Genomic DNA, 25,169 nt, shown 5'->3' on the forward strand with positions numbered 1-25,169 from the left:
TATACTATTTTCAAAATTTATAGTTTGTAATCAGTTTTCAAATGCTTTTTCAACTAAGTATTCTTTAAATATATTTCTATCTCTTGGTTTCAGTTTTACAGTTGTATTTGTTGTAATGGAAATATTCTTTTTTAATGGTTTATCTTCGTTAGTTAGGAGAACATCATCAGTATTATAATATGGTAACTTGTTCCAAAGCTTTTCACTTACTTCATGTATATAATTTTTAACAATATTTGTATGATTTTTCACTTACTTAAGGTGCATAAATTTTAATAATATTTCTATGATTTTCAGTAACTTCAGGTGTATAAGTTTTAACCATATTTGTATGATTGTCACTTACTTCAGGGATATTATTTCTAATAATACTTGAACAATTTCCAATACTAAATCTAATTAAATCAGCTTTATGTAAATTTGAATATGCACATAAATTTATTATTTGCAAAATTCACATTGAGTAGCAACTTAATATTGTTGTAGGTGTATTTCAGTAGCAATGTATGTTTCCATTTTGCTCATTCACATATTAATCCACAAAAAAATTCATTAAATTTGTAAAAAATATTTTTTAACAATAGGATAATTGTTTAATAAATGGATAAGGGTTATTATTTAATAGATAATTAATCCAAAAGGGAATTAGTAAATTATTATGTTTAACAAACAATTAGTTTTAAACAATTAGATTTTTAAACTATTAGATTATTATTTAGTTTAACAATTAGTTAGTTTACTATTTAGTTTAACAATCAATTACTTTTTAAAGACTTTGTTTTAATGATTTACTTAAGTAATCAAAAAGTATTATTATTTAATAAATATTAAATCGTAAACTTAGAGCTTTTTTGTTCTTAATATATTCTAAGGTACACTTCATACATTTATTATTATGTTTATCTTTATGTGAGGGATTATATAAAAACAATTTAAACTTTTAATTTCTTGACAACTTTTACATTTCATTGTAGATGTAGATGTGTCTTCATTTACAACTTCATTATTCATTGTAGCTGTAGATTTTTCTTCATTATTCATTGTTAATAATATTTTTGAATATTCATCAACTGGATTTTGTCATAAATGTTCCTTAAAATAATATTTAGCAACACTTTTTCCACATACACAAGGAATTCGATTTTTATTGTAATTTTTTACATGATATTTATTTAGACATGTTCTAGATATAGTTCTATAACCATCTGTTGTATATATTTGTAAAGTAAAATTATCAGTTCATATCTCTGTATTACAATATTTACAAAATTTAGATTTCACAGAAGACTCTTGTTGAACTTGCTCCATTTAAGTATAAAAATATTTATTAAATTTGTGAAAAAGTAAATTTTTATACTTATACTTATTAATTTTTCAATTTAAATATATAATTAATCAGCAGCATAATATGCTGCTTCACTATAATATGCTGCTTCATCTTGAGCATCAAACAAGTCGAAAATATTAATCATTCTAACTTTTTCTGGTAATTTATTTTTAATAATAGCTCTACAAAGTGGACAATTTTCTTTTTCTCATAACCATTTATCAAAACATTCTGTTTGAAAAATATGATTACTGCCTATTTTGACAAGTTGATCATTATTTTAATTATTTAAGCAAATAGGACAATCAGTATGTTTTTCAGATTGCTCAATTAGTTCATAAGTATCTTTTAGTTTAGTTTGCATTTCTTTTATGTTCTCCATTTATAAGAAATAATTTTTACCAGATTTGTAAAAAATAAAAAAGAATAATTTTCAATGAATTAGCTATAAGTTCAATATCACAATTTTTAAAAATATGTTGAATACAAACTACAAATTTATGTTTGTAAGTCTAATAATTTTTTTTCTATATACACTACTTTAATCAAGAAGCTCAACAATGCAAGCGTTTCTGAAGAAATTAAAAAAGTAATTGAGCTGGAGATAAATGTTTTATATAATATTGCGAACTGTGAATATTTCATTAAAAGATATGGAGAAAACATTTGTCTAGAACCTAATAATGACTTTAAAGTCATTTTATCAAATAGATTTTCTAAACTAATTGATGATTTTGATTTTGAAATAATTAAAAAACATCTAATGAAATTGCATTATAAAGGAATGAAGAAAGTTAGAAATAAAGAATCTAATGATATAGAATTCACAATGTAAAATATTTGATGCCATTTACTTTTGTTACCTAATACATTTTAATTGTTTACTTAAATTCACAACGCGATTTTTAAAATAATGTACTTTTGTTAACTAATACATTTTAATTATTTACTTATGTTCACAATGTAAAATTTTAAAATAACTAACTTTGCTGACAAATTTTTTTATTTATTTACTTATGTTCACAATGTAAAATTTTTAATATAATGTAGTTCTGTTAACTAATACATTTTATATATTTACTTTAATTCATAATGCAATTTTTTTTAATATGTACTTTGTTAACTAATACATTTTAATTAACTTACTTATGTTCGAAATGTGATTTTTAAAAATAATTTACTTTTGTTAACTAATACATTTTAATTAATTTACTTATGTTCACAATGTGATTTTTAAACAATAATTTACTTTTTTATCTGGTGCATTTTAATTTATTTAATTACATTCACAGTGTAAAATTTTTAAAAATAACTTACTTTTGTTAACCAATACATGTTATTGCGTTAAATCGTGTTGTAAACGAAATAAATGCTGTTAGTAATCGACTGTTTATTGTATTTAGTTTTGTTCTTGTAAAAAACCGATATTTAGTTAACGTTATAAAATCCATTAAATTAATTAAATATACTGATTTTTTAAAAACCAGTTGTTTTAATTATATAATTCTAAATTTAATTTTAAAGTTGTCCTATTGGCGTGGAACCAGCAAAATGTAACTACTAATGATCCTATTAAATATACAGGTTTTGATCCATTGCAGAGGGCATTTTAAAGTTATGTCACTCATACTACAGGAGGATGGCCATATCCTACAGACTATACTGTAAGTCGCAAGAGATGCTCCCTGTGACCCTGTGTTGTTGTTTGAAACAATACGTTCTAACACACTTTGCACACTCTCATACATTTTGTTTTTCTGCCACAACTTCAATGTCTATGTCAGGACATAAACTGACGTTGAGATGCTGTGATCCATAGCCTCTCGCAGAAAACTAGACATTGCACGTTGTAAATCATATTGTTACTGTGGCTACCATAACACACCACAAACATTGGATGATTTTAAATAAAAAAGAGTTACAACATAAGCAAACTGGAATATTTTTACAGCTTTGGCATAGGTTTCCAAACTACATTTAAACTCATCTGTCATAGTCATGGAATAGCTGATGGCTGTGTGTCCCCTTTCGCCTGATTTGTCATATTGCACTCATGTACGCGATTAGTGTTTCGGTGCTGTCCATCCACAAAAACTCTTTCCCCAACTGAAACAAGCGGTATCAGTCAATCATTATGTGGTAACCAAGAGTATGCCAGTGCACGGATGGAGTGGAAAAGACACCATTGATGTACTCTAATAATAAGCATCACAGTTGATAGTGCAAACAGTTTTAGCAATTTTACAGTAACTTCAACACCAGCCAATGATGTGACAACATGTTTCCCCAATTTTAGTATCATAGCTAAACGACCCCTTCTCCACTTTGCCAGTATCATTTTGAACATGGATAGATAGTTCTCAAACACATAAATCATCAGAGTATACCAGACAGCGCTCACCTCAAGCACAGAACTTAATTTATGATCTGTCTCTCTGTGTATTGGAGTCACAGAGCATTCTCGCTGTCTTAGGGTAAAATTAGAGAGTGAAAGACCCTCCTCACACTGTCACTGACCAGTCCGTCCCACAGCACTGTTAGCAAATTAATCTGCAACTGGCCAGAAGAAGACCGCTACACTCCATCTCACGTGAATGAATGGAGCTTTCCACGTCCTCACCCATCCAAGTGCATGCGTTTTCTCGAGATGCGCCCATGTCAAGGAGCTTAGCACTCCTTATCGATATATAGTAACAGATTTCAAAGTGGCAGGATGTAATAGCATACGGGTAAGAAGAACTACAAACAAATGATGGAGCTCGAGATGGATGGAGTTCGGCACATTTTTATGTATATCAACCAAGCTATAAACTCTAAAGTATTGTTATAGAGTCTAGGATCGGTACCTGGAAGGTACTGGCAACATAAACACATGCACTTCTAAGGGTACAATGTTCTGCACTTAAAATGTTGTATAATGTTAGATCGTCTGCTTTTCTGACCTATCTGTCATATGGAGTGTAGCGCTGTTAATATTCCAATGTAAGAAACATATTTCAAGACCATGACATACATCATTCTTCCCGGTTTTTCTGCGATAAACTATGTTATCGAACCATAAAACGAAAAAACTACTTCCGTAAAACATTTGCTCTGTGTGATATGAGCACAATATAGCTTTCTGGAGACGTATAGTGTCCACAGTTCACATCCGAACATTGGTTCAGAAATTATAAAATGCCTGCATCAGGCCTATATAAAACGATCGTTAGTAGTGGAGGATACCTTCTACAAGGAAAGTGGTAAACACATAGCAGCAGTGTCCAACATGTGAAAATTACAAGTCATTCCGCCACTAACTCTGTAAACAGAACATCTGTCAGGCAAATGTGTACACAGGAATTGCAGTGCCTCACAAGCACCTATCGCTAACGTAGTTATGACACTGAATTCTCGATTTTACATCCAAGATGCGACAGGGGGGATGGAGTACATCGCATACATCAGTGTTCATTTAGAGGAATGTGTCAAGTTTCATCACACATGAGATGGAACTCCTTTAATGGCTGACAGGTTTGCCACTAACGATCGCAAGTGGACAGTGCTTTAAACCAAATACAGAACACGTGGCTGTATACGAGTAAAATGTAGGCTATGTCACATGACTGATTCATCCGGACAGAACAGTGGACCTGCAGCAATTTCTCCTTCTCTAGAATGTATCAGTGAATCATTAATTTGTATCTTATTACAGCTCCATCTCAACACTTAGCCAGGCTCCCAGGAACCAGTCCCCCCAATGGTGGACCAAACTTCAATCATAGAATATGTATCCGGATGTAACGCATGGTTGGTCGACCCACGAAACCTATTGCAGACGTGACATATGTTGGATCCACCTCCAAACGTAGGTCCAGATATATAGTCTGTGGCAAATCCACATTCGATCACTAACTCAGATGTGGTATATTGTGGATCTGCATCCCAGTACCGCTTCGTACAATGAGCTTGGTGGATCCACCTTCAAAACCTATCCCGTTCCCAGCATATTGTGGATCCGCATCTCAACATTGCTCTGGATATAATGTGTGGAGGATCCACATTTGAATGCTGACTCGGGCCTACTGCGGGTCCTGGGAGACGTCTGCGAGACATGCATATACACAGACGTACAGAAAACAGAGCAAATGCTCTCCAAATGTGGAGGTTTCTGGATACAGTCGAGTACAGTGCTATATTACGCCTGCCAAACAGTGCATTTGGGCTAGGTTTTGGCAGCTGTGTTACATTTACAAGCAATTTTAGATTACAGAATGAGAGGTTCTGTCATGATCACATGGATAGATCTGACATAAAATCGATAGAATTGCGAAAAATGATGAGGGAATAGGTATAAATTGACCGAATATACACCGAAATACGGGGAAATTAAGGAAGCACTTGCATATCTTCTGGTTCATGCCAAACAATTTGTACATGCGAATAAGTATATGGCAACAAGAGGAAATGGACGACAGCGTTCTCTGATGGTAGTACTGTGTACTTGGCCCAGACGTCGTGGTGAACACATTGGTTGCCGCCATCTTGGATAACGGTACTTGCGTCATCAGCTGACATCATGGCTGCCATCTTGGATTAAGTCACGGAATGGACGACAGCGCCCACTGCTGGTGGCACAGTGTGCTAGGTCAGTTGGAGTCCAGACCTCATGGTGAACACACTGGATGGCTGTACTGCATGAACTTGTTTAAATAAAGGCTGGTGCATGGTTTCGACAGTTGACGATTAGCAAGCATGTTTGCAGAGTCTTTTAGATGGATTATTATTTTGACAATTTACGAGTTGTTAGACTCTCTACACGTAAATGTATTGCATTATTTACGAGTGTTTTGCATGTCTGTATGCTGTGAGCATTTGTGTGTAGAGCATTATACAGGGTGACACATGGGAGACAGACGGTTTTTAATGAAATAATACTCAGCCAACTTTAAAATTAATGCATGTTTATTTACACAAAATCAAAGCTCATTATTTGCCATTTTAGTTAACAAAATATTTGTGGGAAATAATGTCATCAAAGTGATGTCCATCACTTCGAATGCAGGACTCAAGTCTCTTCCGGAAATCCTCCATCACATGGATTAAAATCTCTGCAGGGATGGCAGCAATTTCTTAAATGATTGCATTGTTCAACTTGTCCAAATTTCGTGGTTTGTGGTTATAGACACAGTTCTTAAGGTACTCCCACAGAAAAAAGTCACATACTGACAAGTCGGGAGACCAGGGAACATTGCCAAAACGTGAGATAATCCGGCCGGGAAACATGCATCTAAGAAGTGTCATTGAAGTATTTGTGGTGCGCGATGTTGCCCCATCGTTCTGGAACCAAACACGTTCTAAAGGGATTCATCATCTTCTTAGTTCTGGTTTCAAGAATGTTTCAAGCATATAAATGTAACGAACTGAATTAACATAAACTGTGGCCCCATTCTCTTCAAAAAGATAAGGTCCAATAATGCCAACAGAGCCAAGAGCACACCAGTCTAAGTGTAGAGGACGCTGGTGGATAAGGTGTGGATGCTCTGGAGCCCAGTAACGTAAGTGTTGCTTAATCACAGTCCCATTTAAATGAAAATGAGCTTCATCGCTCATCAATAAAATTTCATTTTCATTCGATCCCAAAATCACTTGCATTCTATAAGTGAAGTCTTCTCATACAGCAAAATCAGTTTCCTTAAATTGTTGGACAATGAGCATTTTGTAGGAATGGAATTTTAATTCTTTATGCAAAATTCGTCTAAACGATTCACGATTGATTCGTTACTCAGTAGCATGACGTCTAGCTGACCGTCCTGGGCTTCTGACTGTACTTGCCTTACTCTTTCAACATTTTCTGGTGTCGTTACTCTGCATCTCAGGCGAGGATCCTGCTTATCCAGTATGTTTCCAGTTGATCTGAAGTTTTCCACCCATCAATCGGTACAGCTCCTTGTCGACTGACATTAAACTGTGCACGAAACAATCGCTGCATAGCAATAACGGACTCACCACTTTTCTCGAAACTGTAATAGACAAACACTCGACATTGCAAGTCCCACTGCTCCATAGTGACTGAGTAAATGAAATGGCGTCTTGTGTGGATCAGAACTATCCCCAACACGACCACCTCCCACCACTGCGTCCTCAGTACTACGCAGTTCAAAACTGTCCGTCTCCCATGTGTCACCCAGTAAGTGAGTTATTTAAGAGTAGTTTGCAGGTCTGTATGCTTTGTGGCTTGTCAGAGCGTGTGTTCTGTATCACTCTGATAAATATACTCCATCACTAAATAAATTGATACAAAATAAATAAAGTACACTCCTTCCTCTCTCCAGCAGCCCAGTGCAGGGTGAGTCCTTTTCCCAATCTATAGGAAGAGGTGGCAGTCAGGTGACTTAGGTTAGTGGAGGTATCCCAGGTGACCTATCTTCCCACGATTTTTCTTAGGTTAGTAGTGATAACTGTGGTGTGATTCATTATCCTGTTGGAATTTGAACTTCCCGCCATTCTTCTGAGGGAGGGGAGGAGAGAGGTGTTAGATTAGTGGATGTTGTCCGATTATCCTATCTTCCCACCAAAATCGGTCATCTTGGCTGATGTCACAGCTGCCATCTTGGATGACCTCATACACTGTTGCCAAGTCTGCACGCTGCCATTTGGAATGACGTCATCGCCGCTTCTTGGATACATCTTGCAACAATGCAGAGTGGCTCAGAACTGGCCTTGCCCTAATACTTACTTCACACTCGATCTGCCGACGTGTTGATGAGTGATAAGTATTTAAACTGACTCCATAGTCGTGACAACGAACATCCGCTCGAGGGGTGAAAGAGTAACCATATTTTATTTCCCAAACTACCAAATCTAGCGAAAAAATGTTTCGTGTTCCAGCCTAAAATAGAATAGCAAAGAAATTTCATTGTGGTCTGGAATGCTATCTTGGATAGACGAAGTAAACTTGATCCAAAACGAGTTGATTCATTGAAATTATGCCAACAGGGAATAATTTGGAGTCAATTTTGTTGTTGTTGGTTTTCTGATTTGTTAGGTGGTCACGTTCACACATGTACATTTGAATAAATAAAGCAGATGGTGTTATGACAAACAATGTTACAAAAACTTGTAGTTACGTAGCTTCCCTGTGAAACCCCAAACTGTTTCCGAATTTTCGTTACTTCATAAATTGAACAGAACTGGGGATAAGAGAAATTTGTGGCACAACTTGACTAGAAGAAAGGATCGGTTGGTAGGACATGTTCTGAGGCATCAAGGGATCACCAATTTACTATTGAAGGGCAGTGTGGAGGGTAAAAATCGCAGAGGGAGACCAAGAGATGAATACACTAAGTAGATTCAGAAGGATGTAGGTTGCAGTAGGTACTGGGAGATGAAGAAGATTGCACAGGATAGAATAGTATGGAGAGCTGCATCAAACCACAACAACAACATTATCCACTGCTAATGTGTGGGAGAGATTTTTGAGATTTTTTTACGTCTGCGATAACCGAAATGCTGCTAGCTTAGCGGAGCATCTGTTTTGCTGCTTGAGTGAATCTGAGTGTGATAGAAAACTTGTAGCTCAGACATACGATGGCTATGCTGTCGTGGCTGAGCAACAAAATGGGCTACAAGTTGTTAGAGGCAAATACCCATCTCTCTTCGTACATTGCTATGCTCATAAACTGAATTTCGTACTGAAACAGTCTGTTGAACGCATACAGGAATGCAAAATACTTTTTCAGGCAATTTCTGGTTTTGCCTCTTTTTTTTCTTCACATCGTCTAAAATATCCAACGCCAGACGGTTGTATAACAGCAGATTAATAGAGCTAGTGGCGAACTATGAGGCTGGCCTCGAAGAACTTTTGAAGTCTTTGAAACATGATACTAATGCATGTGCCAAAGGCCTTTACATGACACTTTATCAGTTTAGTTTCAATTACTTACTTAATGTTTTTTCGTGTATACTTGCCAAGTAAGCAGCACTTTTGAAAATGCTACACGTAAAAACATGGGTGTCGACCGTTGTTTGAAGAAAGTTGGCCAGTTTGACACTGTGCAGGAACTCCTCGGTAAATTTGAAGAAGTTTTGTCTAAACCCGGGTCAGAAGAAGGCGACAGTGAGCCTCGAGGAAAGAAGCCATGGGATGGCGTGCAGAGACACATCGTAAGTCTACCACGCTCTGTTTTGTGAACTTGTTGATAACGTCTCGCGGCAGTCGACTGATAGGTGTGCTGAATTGGATAATTTGGAATTTCTTTCACCTATGAATCATGAAAAGTAGAACCAATGTACAGATGACTTCCCTGAGGCTGCGTTTAATTCGTTGGAGGTATCCTACGGTGGACATTTTGATATCGCTCGACTAAGGACGGAACTACCTGTGATATATTCTTGACACGAGTTCCGAACCCAGCCAGTATTTAGACACAATCAACGTCTCACCTCCTGTAATTTCAGTGAAGCACTACCTGCAGCATCATTATAACCTTTCCTGCAAACAATGCTTCGGCAGAAAGATAATTTTCGGCGCTAAAGAGAATCGAAACTAATCTTCGAAATGCACAGTCGTAAACCAAACTTTCTCACCTTCCATTTATTTCCATTGAGAAACGATTGCTCAAGTTCGAGGAGCAACAAGTGTCACTCTGCGACTCCGTGATTAAAAGTTTTCAACAAGAAGGATCACAATATTGACCTCAAATACAAATATAAATACCGGAAATTTTAATATTATCCTTATTTGTTTAGACGTGATAACAGATATTTTCCGGGTATCCAGTATCGTTCAGTAGGCCTAATCTTTACAAGGTTTTGCCTTGTACTTCAATAGACGGCATACTATATTATTCAGTGTAATGTTAGCGCGTGATGCAACGCAATAACGGATAATCGTAAACAATAACATAATAACAATTACAATGACAATAATAATAAGTACAGCAACAATATTGTTAGTTTTAACAATATCTTAAAAGCGATTGCAGTTGCGTCCCATACTTCTGCGTGGCGTCTCAGTGGCACAGCGGGTGTGCTCGCTATGCCAGCGCGGTAGGCCCCTCACGGGAGGTCTCGCATCCGGATGCAGTGAGCCGCTTTTCGCCGCCAGAGTTCGGCACACAGACACTATGTCCCGCTCACTACAGCCTGTCTTCGCCTGCTGACGTGTTGTTTCTAGAACCAGTCAGCAACGAAATGTTTCCTGTAGAAGAAGCAGTTGTTGCTGCTGCTGCAGTTGCTATGGAAAAAACGCAATTTACTGAATAGAAAACATTGGTGCCACCAAATAAATAGTTCTCGCTTAAGCTTAGGAGCTTTTTATTGCCTTCACGGGACACTTCGAGCAGATCCTGAGAAATTTTTCAGTTTCTGTCATATGTCATTAACTTCATTCGATGAACTGCGTGCAACACTGAGACACTCCAGCTGGTGGACACCAACACGAGGAAGCATTTAACACTGGAAGAGAGGGTGGGTGCATTTTACTTTTAGGTGGATGCAAACCGAACTTCTTTATCGCAAAAACCTCGAAGATTTTGTTGGAATTGTAACAAGTTACTTGTCATAGATACACATATGTCGAAACAGAAGTTTTTACGAACTGTGCGACAATTGTATGCATTAACAAGGCAAGACTTTTTTCAAAGGCTCAGAATTGACGAATTATCAGGTATGTTTTCGGTGGAGAGGATTGAGAGGAACATTGTAGCTGTTATTTACCATTACTGAGGATCGATTGGTGTGGAGCGGTGGGAGAGGGGGGGTGGGGGGTGGGAAGGGGTAAGTAGGAAGTTGGATGATACAATTCAAAGGCGTTTGTGAGAAACCGCTGGGGTGGGTAAAAAGCGACTGGGTGACCATCACATCGTTGTAGCGTGTGTGCTGCGAAGCTCTGATAATCTGGCTGATGCCTAGTCCTAGAAGTCTTTAGCTTATACTTAGCAATCACTTGCTTTATTTCACATTTTGCCTGAAGCTCTCCGTGTTCTGGAATAGCTGCCAAGTCTTTCAGCAAAAATAATAAAAAAATTTATCCTTATCAGATTATGCTTTCCACTTCCATGTAAAATATTACACAACTCGTCTATCTGATTTTGGACCTTGCTCTGTAATTCTTCTCGTTTTTGAAGGGACCCTTTCTCCCTCACAAATACAACTCGGTATTCATCGCTGTCCCCTTCAGATTCGTCGCTTCTAATCGTGTTGTGTAGCTTAGAGTATGTTCTGCAAAGAATCATATGTACAGTATTAAAAAAGAAAGTAGTTTAAATGCGTTCAGTTATATAGAATACGATAATACACAAGTACCCTTTTTTTTACTTATAACAGGTGATAAAAATGACAGGAGATCAGGATTATGTAGCAGCCACTTGCATAAGATCTAAACGAGTACCACTTTCATAACACTATATTTACATAACTTATTGCATTAGAATAACACACAAACTCATGAGGGTTACTATAGGCAACAATTAATACGTAAAATTGTCATTTTTCAAAATAAGTGTTCAAAAGATCACGCTTTATCGTATGGTTCTTATTTCTCGGCCCCTTAAGTGCGACATATTGAAATGATGCTTACAAGCGCTACTAGCGCCAACAAAGTGCATTTTGTGAATACAGTTCACGTTAGATCTTTTGTCAAGTAACAACTAATTAAGTTAGGACAGGTCCCAACACGACAAAACATGCAATACTTCCTATAACGTGCTTTACGTAGCCATATCAGTTTTATAATTAATTTTAGCCCAGGAGGCGTAAACTGCCACTGTTACGTGCTATAGTAATTTTAAACATGTAGCACATTACAGGCATGAGAAAAAGTAAGAATTGTAATTTTACATAGTTTTACTCATAATAATTTCATGTTACTACTTAGTTACTATGCAACATAAATATTACAATAAATGTCGTCAAAACCGTAATCTTCAGGCGCAGCTCATAGAGGGCGCCTTACGCAAAACCGATGTGTACTGTGAAACCAACATATAATTTTACGACAGTAATGGTTGAACAGTGTAAGCATTCACTTGAGCACGAACAACAGCTACAATTCCGCACTGGTAGGTAATATTAACATCAAAAGACAACGATGTGATGGACTTATAACTTTTGTAAATCAAACTGCCTATTGGCTTCTGTCTCGGGCTCTTCGGCCGACGTTCATCTAATGATTTTTCTGACGTTTCGCCAGCACGAGTGGCTGGCATTGTCAAAGCTTCACCCTCCATTGCCGGTGGTGAACTGGAGCCGAGCTCGCGGCCGCAGACTATATGTACCTGCCGCGCCAACGTCCGAGGGCTTCTCCGCGGTCATTTCCGGTGCGGTTCTCCTCTCGCTACCTGATACGGTCGTTCGCTGCAGTACGGGAAGCCAGGATCCGTTTACCTTAAGGCTTTCCTCTTTGTTGTTCAAACTGTTCGCGTGTTTTTGTATTTCTACAGCTTCTCTGAACATGCGCGTGTGATAGTGCTTCTCTACAGCCAGAACTTCCCTATCAGCGAATTTTATTACATGGTCGGTCTCATTCAGTGCGTGCTCTGCCACTGCCGATTTCTCCACCTGCCCCAAACTGCAATGTCGCTTATGCTCTTTGATCCTGGTGTTAATGGATCGTCCAATCATTTCGACATAAACTTTTCCGCATGTGCATGGTATACGGTATATTCCCGACATTGCAAGTGGGTCTCTTTTCTCCTTCGTCGATCTAAGACACTCTTTGATCTTCCTTGTCGGTTTGAAAATCGTCTTTACGCCATGTTTGCGCAATATACGGCCGATTCTGTCCGTCACTCTGGGAATGTATGGCAGAAAGGCCGTACCCGACATTTCTTTTTCTTGTTCGTTACTTCGCCGAGTGTTTGGCTCTGTTACACTTCTAATATAATTTGTGGAGTACCCATTGCTCCTCAGAACAGTTTCCAGGTGTTGCATTTCTCGTTTGAGGTGTTGCGGCTCACATATTCGTCCTGCTCTCGTTACGAGCGTACTGATCATGCCTCTTTTCTGGCTCGGGTGGTGGTTTGACAGTTTGTGCAGGTATCGGTCCGTGTGTGTCGGTTTTCGATACACGCTGTGTCCCAGGTTTTCGCCGTCCCTTGTGACCAGCACATCTAGAAATGGCAGTGTCTTGTCCTTTTCTACTTCCATGGTAAATGTTATGTTGGCATGGAGGCTGTTCAAGTGTCTTGGGAAGTCACTGAGCTGTTCTTCACCATGGCTCCACACCACGAAAGTATCATCGACGTACCTGTACCACACCTTAGGTTTGCAAGTCGCCGAGTCCAGTGCTTGTGTTTCGAATTGTTCCATGAAGAAGTTGACCACCACTGGACTGAGAGGACTACCCATGGCGACGCCTTCCAGCTGTTCGTAGGAATCGCCATTCCACGTGAAATAGCTCGTGGTGAGACATGCATGGAAGAGCTTACTGATGTCTTGCGGGAAAATGGAACCGATGTGCTCCAGAGTGTCACTGAGTGGCTCTTTCGTAAATAACGAAACAACATCAAAGCTGACCAGGATGTCGTTTGGTGCAAGTTTCATTGAGAAGCTGAAGAAACTGAAACTTGCACCAAACCTGGGACACAGCGTGTATCGAAAACCGACACACACGGACCGATACCTGCACAAACTGTCAAACCACCACCCGAGCCAGAAAAGAGGCATGATCAGTACGCTCGTAACGAGAGCAGGACGAATATGTGAGCCGCAACACCTCAAACGAGAAATGCAACACCTGGAAACTGTTCTGAGGAACAATGGGTACTCCACAGAGCCAAACACTCGGCGAAGTAACGAACCAGAAAAAGAAATGTCGGGTACGGCCTTTCTGCCATACATTCCCAAAGTGACGGACAGAATCGGCCGTATATTGCGCAAACATGGCGTAAAGACGATTTTCAAACCGACAAGGAAGATCAAAGAGTGTCTTAGATCGGCGAAGGAGAAAAGAGACCCACTTGCAATGTCGGGAATATACCGTATACCGTGCACATGCGGAAAGGTTTATGTCGGAATGACTGGACGATCCATTAACACCAGGATCAAAGAGCATAAGCGACATTGCAGGTTGGGGCAGGTGGAGAAATCGGCAGTGGCAGAGCACGCACTGAATGAGACCGACCACGTAATAAAATTCGCTGATAGGGAAGTTCTGGCTGTAGAGAAGCACTATCACACGCGCATATTCAGAGAAGCTGTAGAAATACAAAAACACGCGAACAGTTTGAACAACAAAGAGGAAAGCCTTAAGGTAAACGGATCCTGGCTTCCCGTACTGCAGCGAACGACCGTCGCAGGTAGCAAGAGGAGAACCGCACCGGAAATGACCGCGGAGAAGCCCTCGGACGTTGGCGCGGCAGGTACATATAGTCTGCGGCCGCGAGCTCGTCTCCAGTTCACCACCGGCAATGGAGGGTGAAGCTTTGACAATGCCAGCCACTCGTGCAGGCGAAACGTCAGAAAAATCATTTGATGAACGTCGGCCGAAGAACCCGAGACTGAAGCCAATAGGCAGTTTGTCAACAAGTGGGCACGAAAGCCTTAACAATTTTGTATTTCGTAAATCACATTGTAATACATACTCTTGTATTTGTTTTAGCATTGATAATGACCTTACACAGGTCGAAATCTGATCTGCGTTGTGACTATAAATTTCATATTAAAACAACTTAATTCTACGACTGATTGCTGCTCTATCTAACCCAATATAACCACAGTCGTTACGTGCACCCACCCCATGGAGGGCAACCTGATAAATATACAGGGTGATTCAAAAAGAATACCACAGCTTTAAAAATGTGTATTTAATGAAAGAAACATCATTACAAAGAGTATTTAAAAAGGTTTTTTTTCACTCAAAAACAAGTTCAGAGATGTTCAATATGGCCCCCTCCAGACACTCGAGCAATATCAACCCGATACTTCAACTCGTTCCACACTCTCTGTAGCATATCAGGCGTAACAGTTTGGATAGCTGCTGTTATTTCTCGTTTCAAATCATCAATGGTGGCTGGGAGAGGTGGCCGAAACACCATATCCTTAACATACCCCCATAAGAAAAAATCGCAGGGGGTAAGATCAGGGCTTCTTGGAGGCCAGTGATGAAGTGCCTGGCGGCCGATCCATCGCCTCGGGTAGTAGGACTCTCCATACAGATGATTGTGGAATTTGCAGCTCTTTGCTAGCTCTGCGAGTCGATTTTCCTGGGCTGTGAACAAATGCTTGCTGGATGCGTGCAACATTTTCATCACTCGTTCTCGGCCGTCCAGAACTTTTCCCTTTGCACAAACACCCATTCTCTGTAAACTGTTTATACCAACGTTTAATACACCACCTATCAGGAGGTTTAACACCATACTTCGTTCGAAATGCACGCTGAACAACTGTCGTCGATTCACTTCTGCCGTACTCAATAACACAAAAAGCTTTCTGTTGAGCGGTCGCCATCTTAGCATCAACTGACGCTGACGCCTAGTCAACAGCGCCTCAAGCGAACAAATGTACAACTAAATGAAACTTTATAGCTCCCTTAATTCGCCGACAGATAGTGCTTAGCTCTGCCTTTTGTCGTTGCAGAGTTTTAAATTCCTAAAGTTGTGGTATTCTTTTTGAATCACCCTGTATTTAGTATTGTCAGGTGCTGCAGAACCAGTCTTTACTTCTCTAGATCTTTTAATATCCCTTTCGTACGATAATCTCATATTCTTCCATTTCTTTCTCATATCATTCTGTAAAAATATATTTATGTAAAACTATTCTTCTTACATGTACTTAACATCTGGCCGAATGAATAACGTATATTGAAACAGCGTGCAGAGGGAGACAGGTGGCTCACTGCGTCTTGTGTGAAAGTTCCCATAATCCTCTGCGTAAAGTGATTCACTTGACATTTGATAACGTACACTATGGTTCAGTGATCCGAATTCGAAGCTCTGAGTCTCTCACAGGAAACGAGGAGTAAGGTCCTATGTAACGCGAATCGCTTCAGTTCTCTGCAGCTGGATGCATGGCCTCCCATGTGAAAGGGCCGTTATAGTGTCCTTCCGAAGTTTCCAGTAAACAGTGAGTACTTTTCTGGACGAACCAGGGACTCTCGTTAGCAGCGCGTCGACGCGCGCGCCATCTTCCTGCCGTCGTTGTAAACTCCACAAGTCTCAACCGTCACGGTTCGCTCTCGCCATATTATATAGTTGGTGACAGTGGAAACAGCCAAATGGAGCAGAAAGAAAATTACATTATTCGAGAAACACACATTGCAGTCTTGGCGGAGTGCCATACTACATGAATGTATTGCCTGGTGGATAAAATGCTGACGAGCGCCAGTTTTGTGTATTTATAACTCTTTTTTTTTAAATTTTTTATTACATTTTCATTACTTGCACTCGATATTGACTTTTTGGGTGGTTCCAATAAAGTTAATGATAATTAAAATTACGTAAACGCCATGGAATGTGTCAGGGTGTGTGTGTGTGGGGAGGATGTTCTGAGAGGCGAGACGGTCAAGTCAATCGATAAGAAGAGCTGTGCTGTCCATTGGGAGTTGGGCATACTCCTGTAATCCAGGCGACTGGAAAGCCGTCGTGTGAGAGATCTGTAGTCTAACCGCAGTCTCGGTCGTGCCGTTGAGCTCTGGAGCGCCCGTGGTGCCTCATCCAGCGGTGGACTCCAGAAGATGACAGCGCAGAAAATTTTGGTCAGCCGTCGCTGCCAAAGTCAGAGAAGACAACAACTCAAACATCTTCGGGAAACCGAGGCGATGACCTCATGATGATTCCTTCATAAGCCTATAGACAGCAACTCCGTGACAGTGGTCAAGAAACTGACCTGTAAAAACTGTGCTAGCAGGCCTTTCGGGAAGACGAAATTCGGGGTTGCCACTGAGCCAAAACGGTGCGTACTCAAAACCAGTGCAGAGCACGCCGATTGTGTCGCTCCACCACACAAGCGTTATTATATATTTTATTTATTTATTTACTTTCATAAGCATCCCTTGTTTTGTGACGTTTCATTTATATTCCTTTACAATTTAAAATCCAAAAGGTATTGCCCCCAACTTAATCCTTGCACCACTGGAAAGATGAGTTGTGTAGATAGAGATCAATGGTGTTCAGAAACAGCAGATATCACTAAAATTGAGGGAAGCTCCAGAGTTGATTGAAGCCCAACAACGAATTTGCGACTAAGTTTGCCTGTCTTTTAACTATAATCTACCGCAGTTATTTTGAACAAAAACATTTCCAGTATTTTTTTTATAGTTGGGGGGGGGGGGGGGGCAAACACTGGTCACATTTGCCTACAATAATGGCAGCAGGAATGATCCAGAATATCCTCCAATATCATAGACATTTATATCTTGTAGAAACTTGCAACATGTTGTCACCTTAAAGGTAACATTCCGAGTGGAGCGACAACGACAGTCGACAGAGACAGGCGACTGAGAGGAAGTGTCACCCGGCGACAACGACACTGCTGGTTTCTATGATTTCTTATGCGAGCTCGTTCGCAGGGCGCGACAAGTGTGGCGCTGCACGTCACGCCTGTACCTGTCGCGCACGCGACGGGCGACACTGCTGCTGCCAGACCAGTAGTGTCGCGTGTCGCCGAGCGTAAATATGGATTTTACTCGCGAAGAAGACGAAAAACTGATCAATTTGGTCTGTGTCAACCCGCAGGTATATGACGTCAAATTAGATGCATACAAAAATACGCTTGCGAAGGACAATATAGGGAAAGATGTAGGGAAGGGCCGGCCGGTGTGGCCGAGCGGTTCTAGGCGCTTCAGTCTGGAACCGCGCGACCGCTACGGTCGCAGGTTAGAGTCCTGCCTCGGGCATGGATGTGTGTGATGTCCTTAGGTTAGTTAGGTTTAAGTAGTTCGAAGTTCTAGGGGACTGATGACCTCAGATGTTAAGTCCCATAGTGCTCAGAGCCATTTGAACCATTTTTGTAGGGAAGGAGCTCAATAAAAACAGTGAGTGTTATTTATTTAACTACACATTTTATTTGCCAAGTACTCGCATTTATATAAGTGTGTACAAGTGTGATATATAATCAAATTAATTTCGTAAATTAAAAAAATATGTTTCTTGTATGTTTCTTGTAAATAGTATCCAAATTAACCACGGAAGTTCAATTAGCATTATTTACAGCATATCTTGCCATGGTACTCCGCCCTGTGTACTACAAAAGAACCGTTTAAGCTTGTCCCTCACCTCAAATCCAACACCGTTTGCAAAACCTCCGTTAAGCGCCAATTCTGTCATACTTGTTGACTGAGTCGGTGTTTCACATTGATAGAAGGGAATTGCTTGATCTTCAAGATAAGCATCTCGCAGAATATTATGTAGGCAACAAGCTGTTATAATTTGGTCTTCAATTGATTCTGGTAAAATTGCAATTGGTGTATAAAACACTCTAAATACTTGAGACAATAACCCAAAGGCGTTTTCTACTGCTCGACAAGCACATCACAATTTCTTTTTCCCAATCCAATCGTGCAACTCTTCGAGAATATGGCTTCATCACGTAATTACTAAGTGCAAATGCTTCATCGCCGATTATGAAGTGCGTCATTAAAATATCAGTGTTGGGAAGGCATTTATATGCAGGGAAATTAAAATTGTTTGTGGCAGTCTTTTTCCCCATCTCGTATTTTTGAAAAATACGGCTTTTACCTTATTTGCCATAAGAACCAACATCTACGACAAATAATTTGTAATTGGCGTTAACTATCGCAAGCAGAACAATGGAAAAGCAATTTTTATAGTTGAAAAAAAGAGATCACTGTTTCTTGCTGCTTTTATGCACACATTTTTGCCATCGGTACTACCCACATATTCCATTTCTGCCAGAAATCTTTTTCGAAGTGCTTAAATGTATTTTCATTTAGCGAGGGCTAGGCTATTGGTATCAGTTTTGGTCTCAATACGTTCAAAACTTTCCTAACGATCCGGGAGATATAGCCATCTGATATGCAATAGGCATATGACAAAGGCTTAAACGTTTCTCCTGTGGCAATGAATCTGCAAAAATGGAAAAAAAGAATTCCTTATCATTATTTATATAGACAATACGTGTTTTGTAAATGTACACGACATACATAAGAAACTGTGATTAGTATTTGAATGTTAACATGTAAAATGCATGTCATAATTTTCGTTACAGGTGAGGATTGTAAAAGGCGGTGGAAACATATTAAGGACTCCTACAATAGATTCAAGCGCAACAATAAATCACTAACAGGATCTGATGCACCAAAGAACTCTAAATGGACAATATATAAACAGATGAGTTTTCTTGAGACCGTATCTCAGCATAGAACTGGCGGTACTAACGTGGTGAAAGACATGGTAGTCGGAGATGATACTGCTGAACAATCTGGGGGTGAGAGTATGGTCGCTTACAGGGAGGTGAATGAGGAAGGAGCTGCGAATGAAACTCTTACAGACCGCCAACCTACAACAAGGACTGAGCCTGCTAATGCTAAACGACGACGCTGAAACAAAAAAGACGATACCATTCTCAATTACTTAAAAAAGAGGAATGACAGTCGGCAGACGTTGTTGAATAAAATAACACAGAAACATGATATTGAAATACCGGGTGATCAAAAAGTCAGTATAAATTTGAAAACTTAATAAACTACGGAATAGTGTAGATAGAGAGGCAAAAACTGACACACATGCTTGGAATGACATGGGGTTTATTAGAAAAAAAAACCACACAAACTATTGCTAGACGCGTGAAAGATCTCTTGTGCGCGTCGTTTCGTGATGATCGTGTGCTCAGCCGCCACTTTCGTAATGCTTGACCTCCCAGGTCCCCAGACCTCAGTCCGAGCATTTATTGGCTTTGGGGTTACCTGAAGTCGCAAGTGTATAGTGATCGACCGACATCTCTAGGGATGCTGAAAGACAACATCCGACACCAATGCCTCACCATAACTCCGAACATGCTTTACAGTGCTGTTCACAACATTATTCGTCGACTACAGCTGTTGTTGACGAATGATGGTGGACAAATTGAGCATTTCCTGTAAAGAACATCATCTTTACTTTGTCTTACTTTGTTATGCTAATTGTTGCTATTCTGATCAGATGAAGCGCCATCTGTCGGACATTTTTGAACTTTTGTATTTTTTTGGTTCTAATAAAACCCCATGTAATTCTAAGCATGCGTGTCAATTTGTACCTCTCTATCTACATTATTCCGTGATTTATTCAGTTTTCAAATTAATACTGACTTTTTGATCACGCGGTACATTCATTTGGCAATCACGTTGGAGATGTTTTGGGCTCGGTACCACAAATTTACAAACTTAAAGCGAAGCAAGAAATTTTTAACATCCTGATTAATCATCAAATGATGGCAGCTGAGAATCCTGATCCTTCTATTCGACAGTTCAGTACCGAAGTGTCATTTAACTCTAGCTCATGTCACTCAGATTCCCCATGTCAAACTGCAAGCATTCCTGATTACATAATTTCAGAGCCTTCTATTTCCACCAATTCCGTTGCCATGTTTGCATACTCGCCTCAAATCCTACTGATTTGACACAACCACCTGTTCAAGAACAGCATACCGGTAATTTCAGTGTAGAAGAAATTGAAAATATGATACAAGGCGATACAAACACAATACATTAACGTTAAGCATAATTTTTCTTCGACTGAAATCACATCTCTTGTAGTTCTCGGTTGTAATTCTTCACGAATTAAATTCAAAATAAAATTAATTGTTTTTTATTTAATCTGCAATAAGATCTAAATTTTTCTTCATCACTTCGTAAATGTTTTTCTAACATGTAGAAACGTTCCTTGCGTCGTTCCTTGAACGTCGAGTTAACAGGGCGTGTCCTCTTTAAATATTGGTACAAAAACAAATCATCAACAACCTCCTGTTCAAAAATTAAACTTACAATTTCATTAGTCGACATGTTTCGCAGACAACCGTCGTCGTCGAATTCGAACGACACACTGTAGAGTCTGTCGCTGGGTACGGCAACATGTCGCTGTCATGGGCGACACCTGTCTCTGTCGCCTCTCTGTGTCGACTGTCGCCTGTCGCTGTCGCTGCGCTCGGAATGTTACCTTGATATAACAACTAAGATAACTTAAAACAGCTGTTATTGAAAGAAACGAGTTTGAAATTTTCTCGTAATTATGAAGCTTCATTGTACCATAGACAAAGTGTTTGAAATAATTTTGGTCTGAAGCTCTTATTTACTTGTAAAATTACAGTGCTTAAACGTTTGTTCTGATTTTCCATTCGAAACTGATTTCTTATAACAAAGTACGAGATATGTACTTGCTGCACTTGTCCAGATGACAAGTTACCTACTAGACAAACAGTTTGCTATCTCACAGCTTCCTAGTTTTCACTTTGTTCCCGACCACTCGACACAATCTTGAAGCAGTTAATGCTCATATTTACTGGAAGATGTTTTCAGAGGATTACAATTTCGGTATTCATCATCCCAAAATTGACCAGTGTCGTGTGTGCCTGGCCTACAGTAACCCTGGAGTCAAGAAAGATAAAGCACTCCGTCTTCAGGCCACGAGTGGCCTACCGGGACCATCCGGCCGCCGTGTCATCCTCAGAGGAAGATGCGGATTGGGGGGGGGGGGGGCATGGGGTCAGCACACGGCTCTCCTGGTAGCTGTGATGGTATTCTTGACCGAAGCCGCTACTATTCGGTCCAGTAGCTCCTCAATTGGCATCACGAGGCTGAGGGCACCCCGAAAAATGGCAATAGCGCATGGCGGCTTGGATGGTCACCCATCCAAGTGCCGACCGTTCCCGACAGCGCTTAACTTTGGTGATCTCACGGGAACCGATGTATCCACTGTGGCAACGCTTTTGCGGTCTAGAAAGATAAATTATTACAATTACAATACTGACTTTTAGCAAAAGACACTGTTTGAGAGGAGAAGAACCGAGACAGGGAACCAGAAGAGAACTCAGATTGAACTTTTGTTAAGTTGCAGCTTTTATCTCCAGCAACTTTAGTTCGCACCAACTTATCCCACTTACAGTGTTTTCTTTTGTTTTACAAGCAGTAACAGTGTACGGCGTATTATCAAAATGGGGAGATTGTTTCATGTGGTCGGAAATAGAAGGAAAACGAGGAAGCTGTGAGGTGCAAGCTGTTTGTGGAAATATTTCAAACGTTTCACTGCGGTGGTAAACCGCATTTCCTGTTTTTGCGGTCGCTGTTGAGGACAGAATCCAAACAAATTTGTTGCTGGAATGTGCTTGACCGCTGTTCAGGAAATACCTGTCATAGAAATGACTGATTAAAATTTATGGTTGTCGGTTATAGTAAAATGGAACACAACTGATTGCATTCGGCAATCACTATAGTCCCATGAAAATTACTTGTTAGTTGACACTTCACGTACTGGAGGTATGGAACTGGTTTCCTCAAATCAAGCATACACAGTTGTTATAATTTGAGAGATCGGCTTACATTAGGTAAGCTTCGCATGACGTTCTGTGAAGCCGAATTTCTGAAGGCTGCATTTCTTGTTGTGATTGGGTCACCAGAGAATTCGGGGAAAGGAAATAGTATAGTGTAGTGAGGTGTTTTTATTTTAAGAAAATGATTTAGAAGTGATGTCATGAAGGTTTTTCACAGAGTTGGAACTGGAACTTTTTTGTGGCTAGCTACAAGTCGTTTTCCACAATATTTAAAAATGCTTCCTACCCCCACTTCTAGACCCCTGCAAATGCTTACAAACTATCATATAGGTGCCCTTGCTATGACACACATTTATCTCCTATCCTGCCTAGTCAAATAATTTTGTGTGTACAGTATGTTTTGAGGCATAGATTCAGAATTATCTGTCCTCCAGTGGCATATTCTCCTTTCTTGTTCACTGTGTGTAATCTTGTTAAGTGTACTATTAACACTTGTTGATTGTATACAGCATCACTGTGCACCATAATCAAGATGGCAAACAAAGCATCAGCTACGTCTCACTACACTACTGATGTGCCTATGTTGATGAAATTTGTCATTGTGAAAAACATTTTTAATGTTACTATGCAAACAGTGTGATAATATTATTTCTAAAATAATCAGTGGTACGAGGCACTCAGACACCTTGAATCACCACATACTGTACTTGAGTGGTGCACAGTAAGGAAAGACAAGAATAAATATCGTAGTTAAACTACAACATTTTATCTGCCTCAAACTGCTCTATCATTAATATGGACAAATATTTAATGCAGGTAATGGATATTTTCTTGAAGACAGGTTTAATCTACTTCTTCAAACTGAATACAGGAAACCAAAAAATGTGCTGGTTTTGATTATTTAAGAAGGGATGCCTTCATCATTTACATTATAAATTTCACTGTACTCAGCCAGAAATTTATCAGAATATCTGATGACTGTAAAACTTAACTTGTCCACATCTTTACTGCCAATTTTCCCACATAGTGATAAGTAACTGGCTTACGCTTAACATCATGTGTCAGATGACTTTCTTTGAAAAAGAAGCTCTTCTTGAACATCAAATATTTCTCTGTCACCACAACCCAGAGATTATCCTATTTTAACTGCTTTTGTCATAATCTTCTTCCTTTTTATTTATATCATCTTCACTAGCGAAATCAAAATTTTTGCCTGAAATGGTCTGAAGGTTGACCGCCATAGGCATCATCAGGTGAACATCAAAAGTAATTCTAAGGTGCACTGTCATCAGAGTACAAGTTTCTTCTACTCTAAAATGGCAAATAATACTTGAAAGCATGTTGTTGTTGTTGTTGTTGTTGTTGTTTTGGTCTTCAGTCCTGAGACTGGTTTGATGCAGCTCTCCATGCTACTCTATCCTGTGCAAGCTTCTTCATGTCCCAGTACTTACTGCAACCTACATCCTTTTGAATCTGCTTAGTGTATTCAACTCTTGGTCTCCCTCTACGATTTTTACCCTCCACACTGCCCTCCAATGCTAAATTAAATCTATACTCAATGTTAACAAATTTCTCTTCTTCAGAAACACTTTCCTCGCCATTTCCAGTCTACATTTTATATCCTTTCTACTTCGATCATCATCAGTTATTTTGCTCCCCAAATAGCAAAACTCCTTTACTACTTTAAGTGTCTCATTTCCTAATCTAATACCCTCAGCATCACCTGACTTAATTCGACTATGTTTCATTATCCTCGTTTTGCTTTTGTTGATGTTCATCTTATACCCTCCTTTCATGACACTGTCCATTCCGTTCAACTGCTCTTTCAAGTCCTTTGCTGTCTCTGACACAATTACAATGTCATCGGCGAACCTCAAAGTTTTTATTTCTTCTCCATGGATTTTAATACCTACTCCGAATTTTTCTTTTGTTTCCTTTACTGCTTGCTCAATATACAGATTGAATAACATCGGGGAGAGGATACAGCCCTGTCTCACTCCCTTCCCAACCACTGCTTCCCTTTCATGTCCCTCGACTCTTATAACTGCCATCTGGTTTCTGTACAAATTGTAAATAGCCTTTTGATCTCTTTATTTTACCCCTGCCACTTTTAGAATTTGAAAGAGAGTATTCCAGTCTTTGAAAGCATAGATCCTTCATAATACCAATCATTTTTAATTTCTTTTATTTAACAGCACTGAAGTAAACAAATTTCAGCTGCCACTCTCTCGCCCCTCCACCCCCTTTTTTCAATCATTTTCAAACACAATCAACCTTTTTCACAATGTCGTTCACCTGTGATATATTATTTTTGCATATAACACTTATCCACACATCTTTCTGACATGAATATATTTTAAGGCAACAGCCAGTTGGCTACCAGGCAGTGAAGCAGGTCTGAAACATTTATAGTGTAATACATTTTGAGTTATATCTCCAA

This window comes from Schistocerca serialis, chromosome 9, assembly GCF_023864345.2.
Source record: "Schistocerca serialis cubense isolate TAMUIC-IGC-003099 chromosome 9, iqSchSeri2.2, whole genome shotgun sequence".
In the NCBI taxonomy this organism is placed as follows: Eukaryota; Metazoa; Arthropoda; class Insecta; order Orthoptera; family Acrididae; genus Schistocerca; species Schistocerca serialis.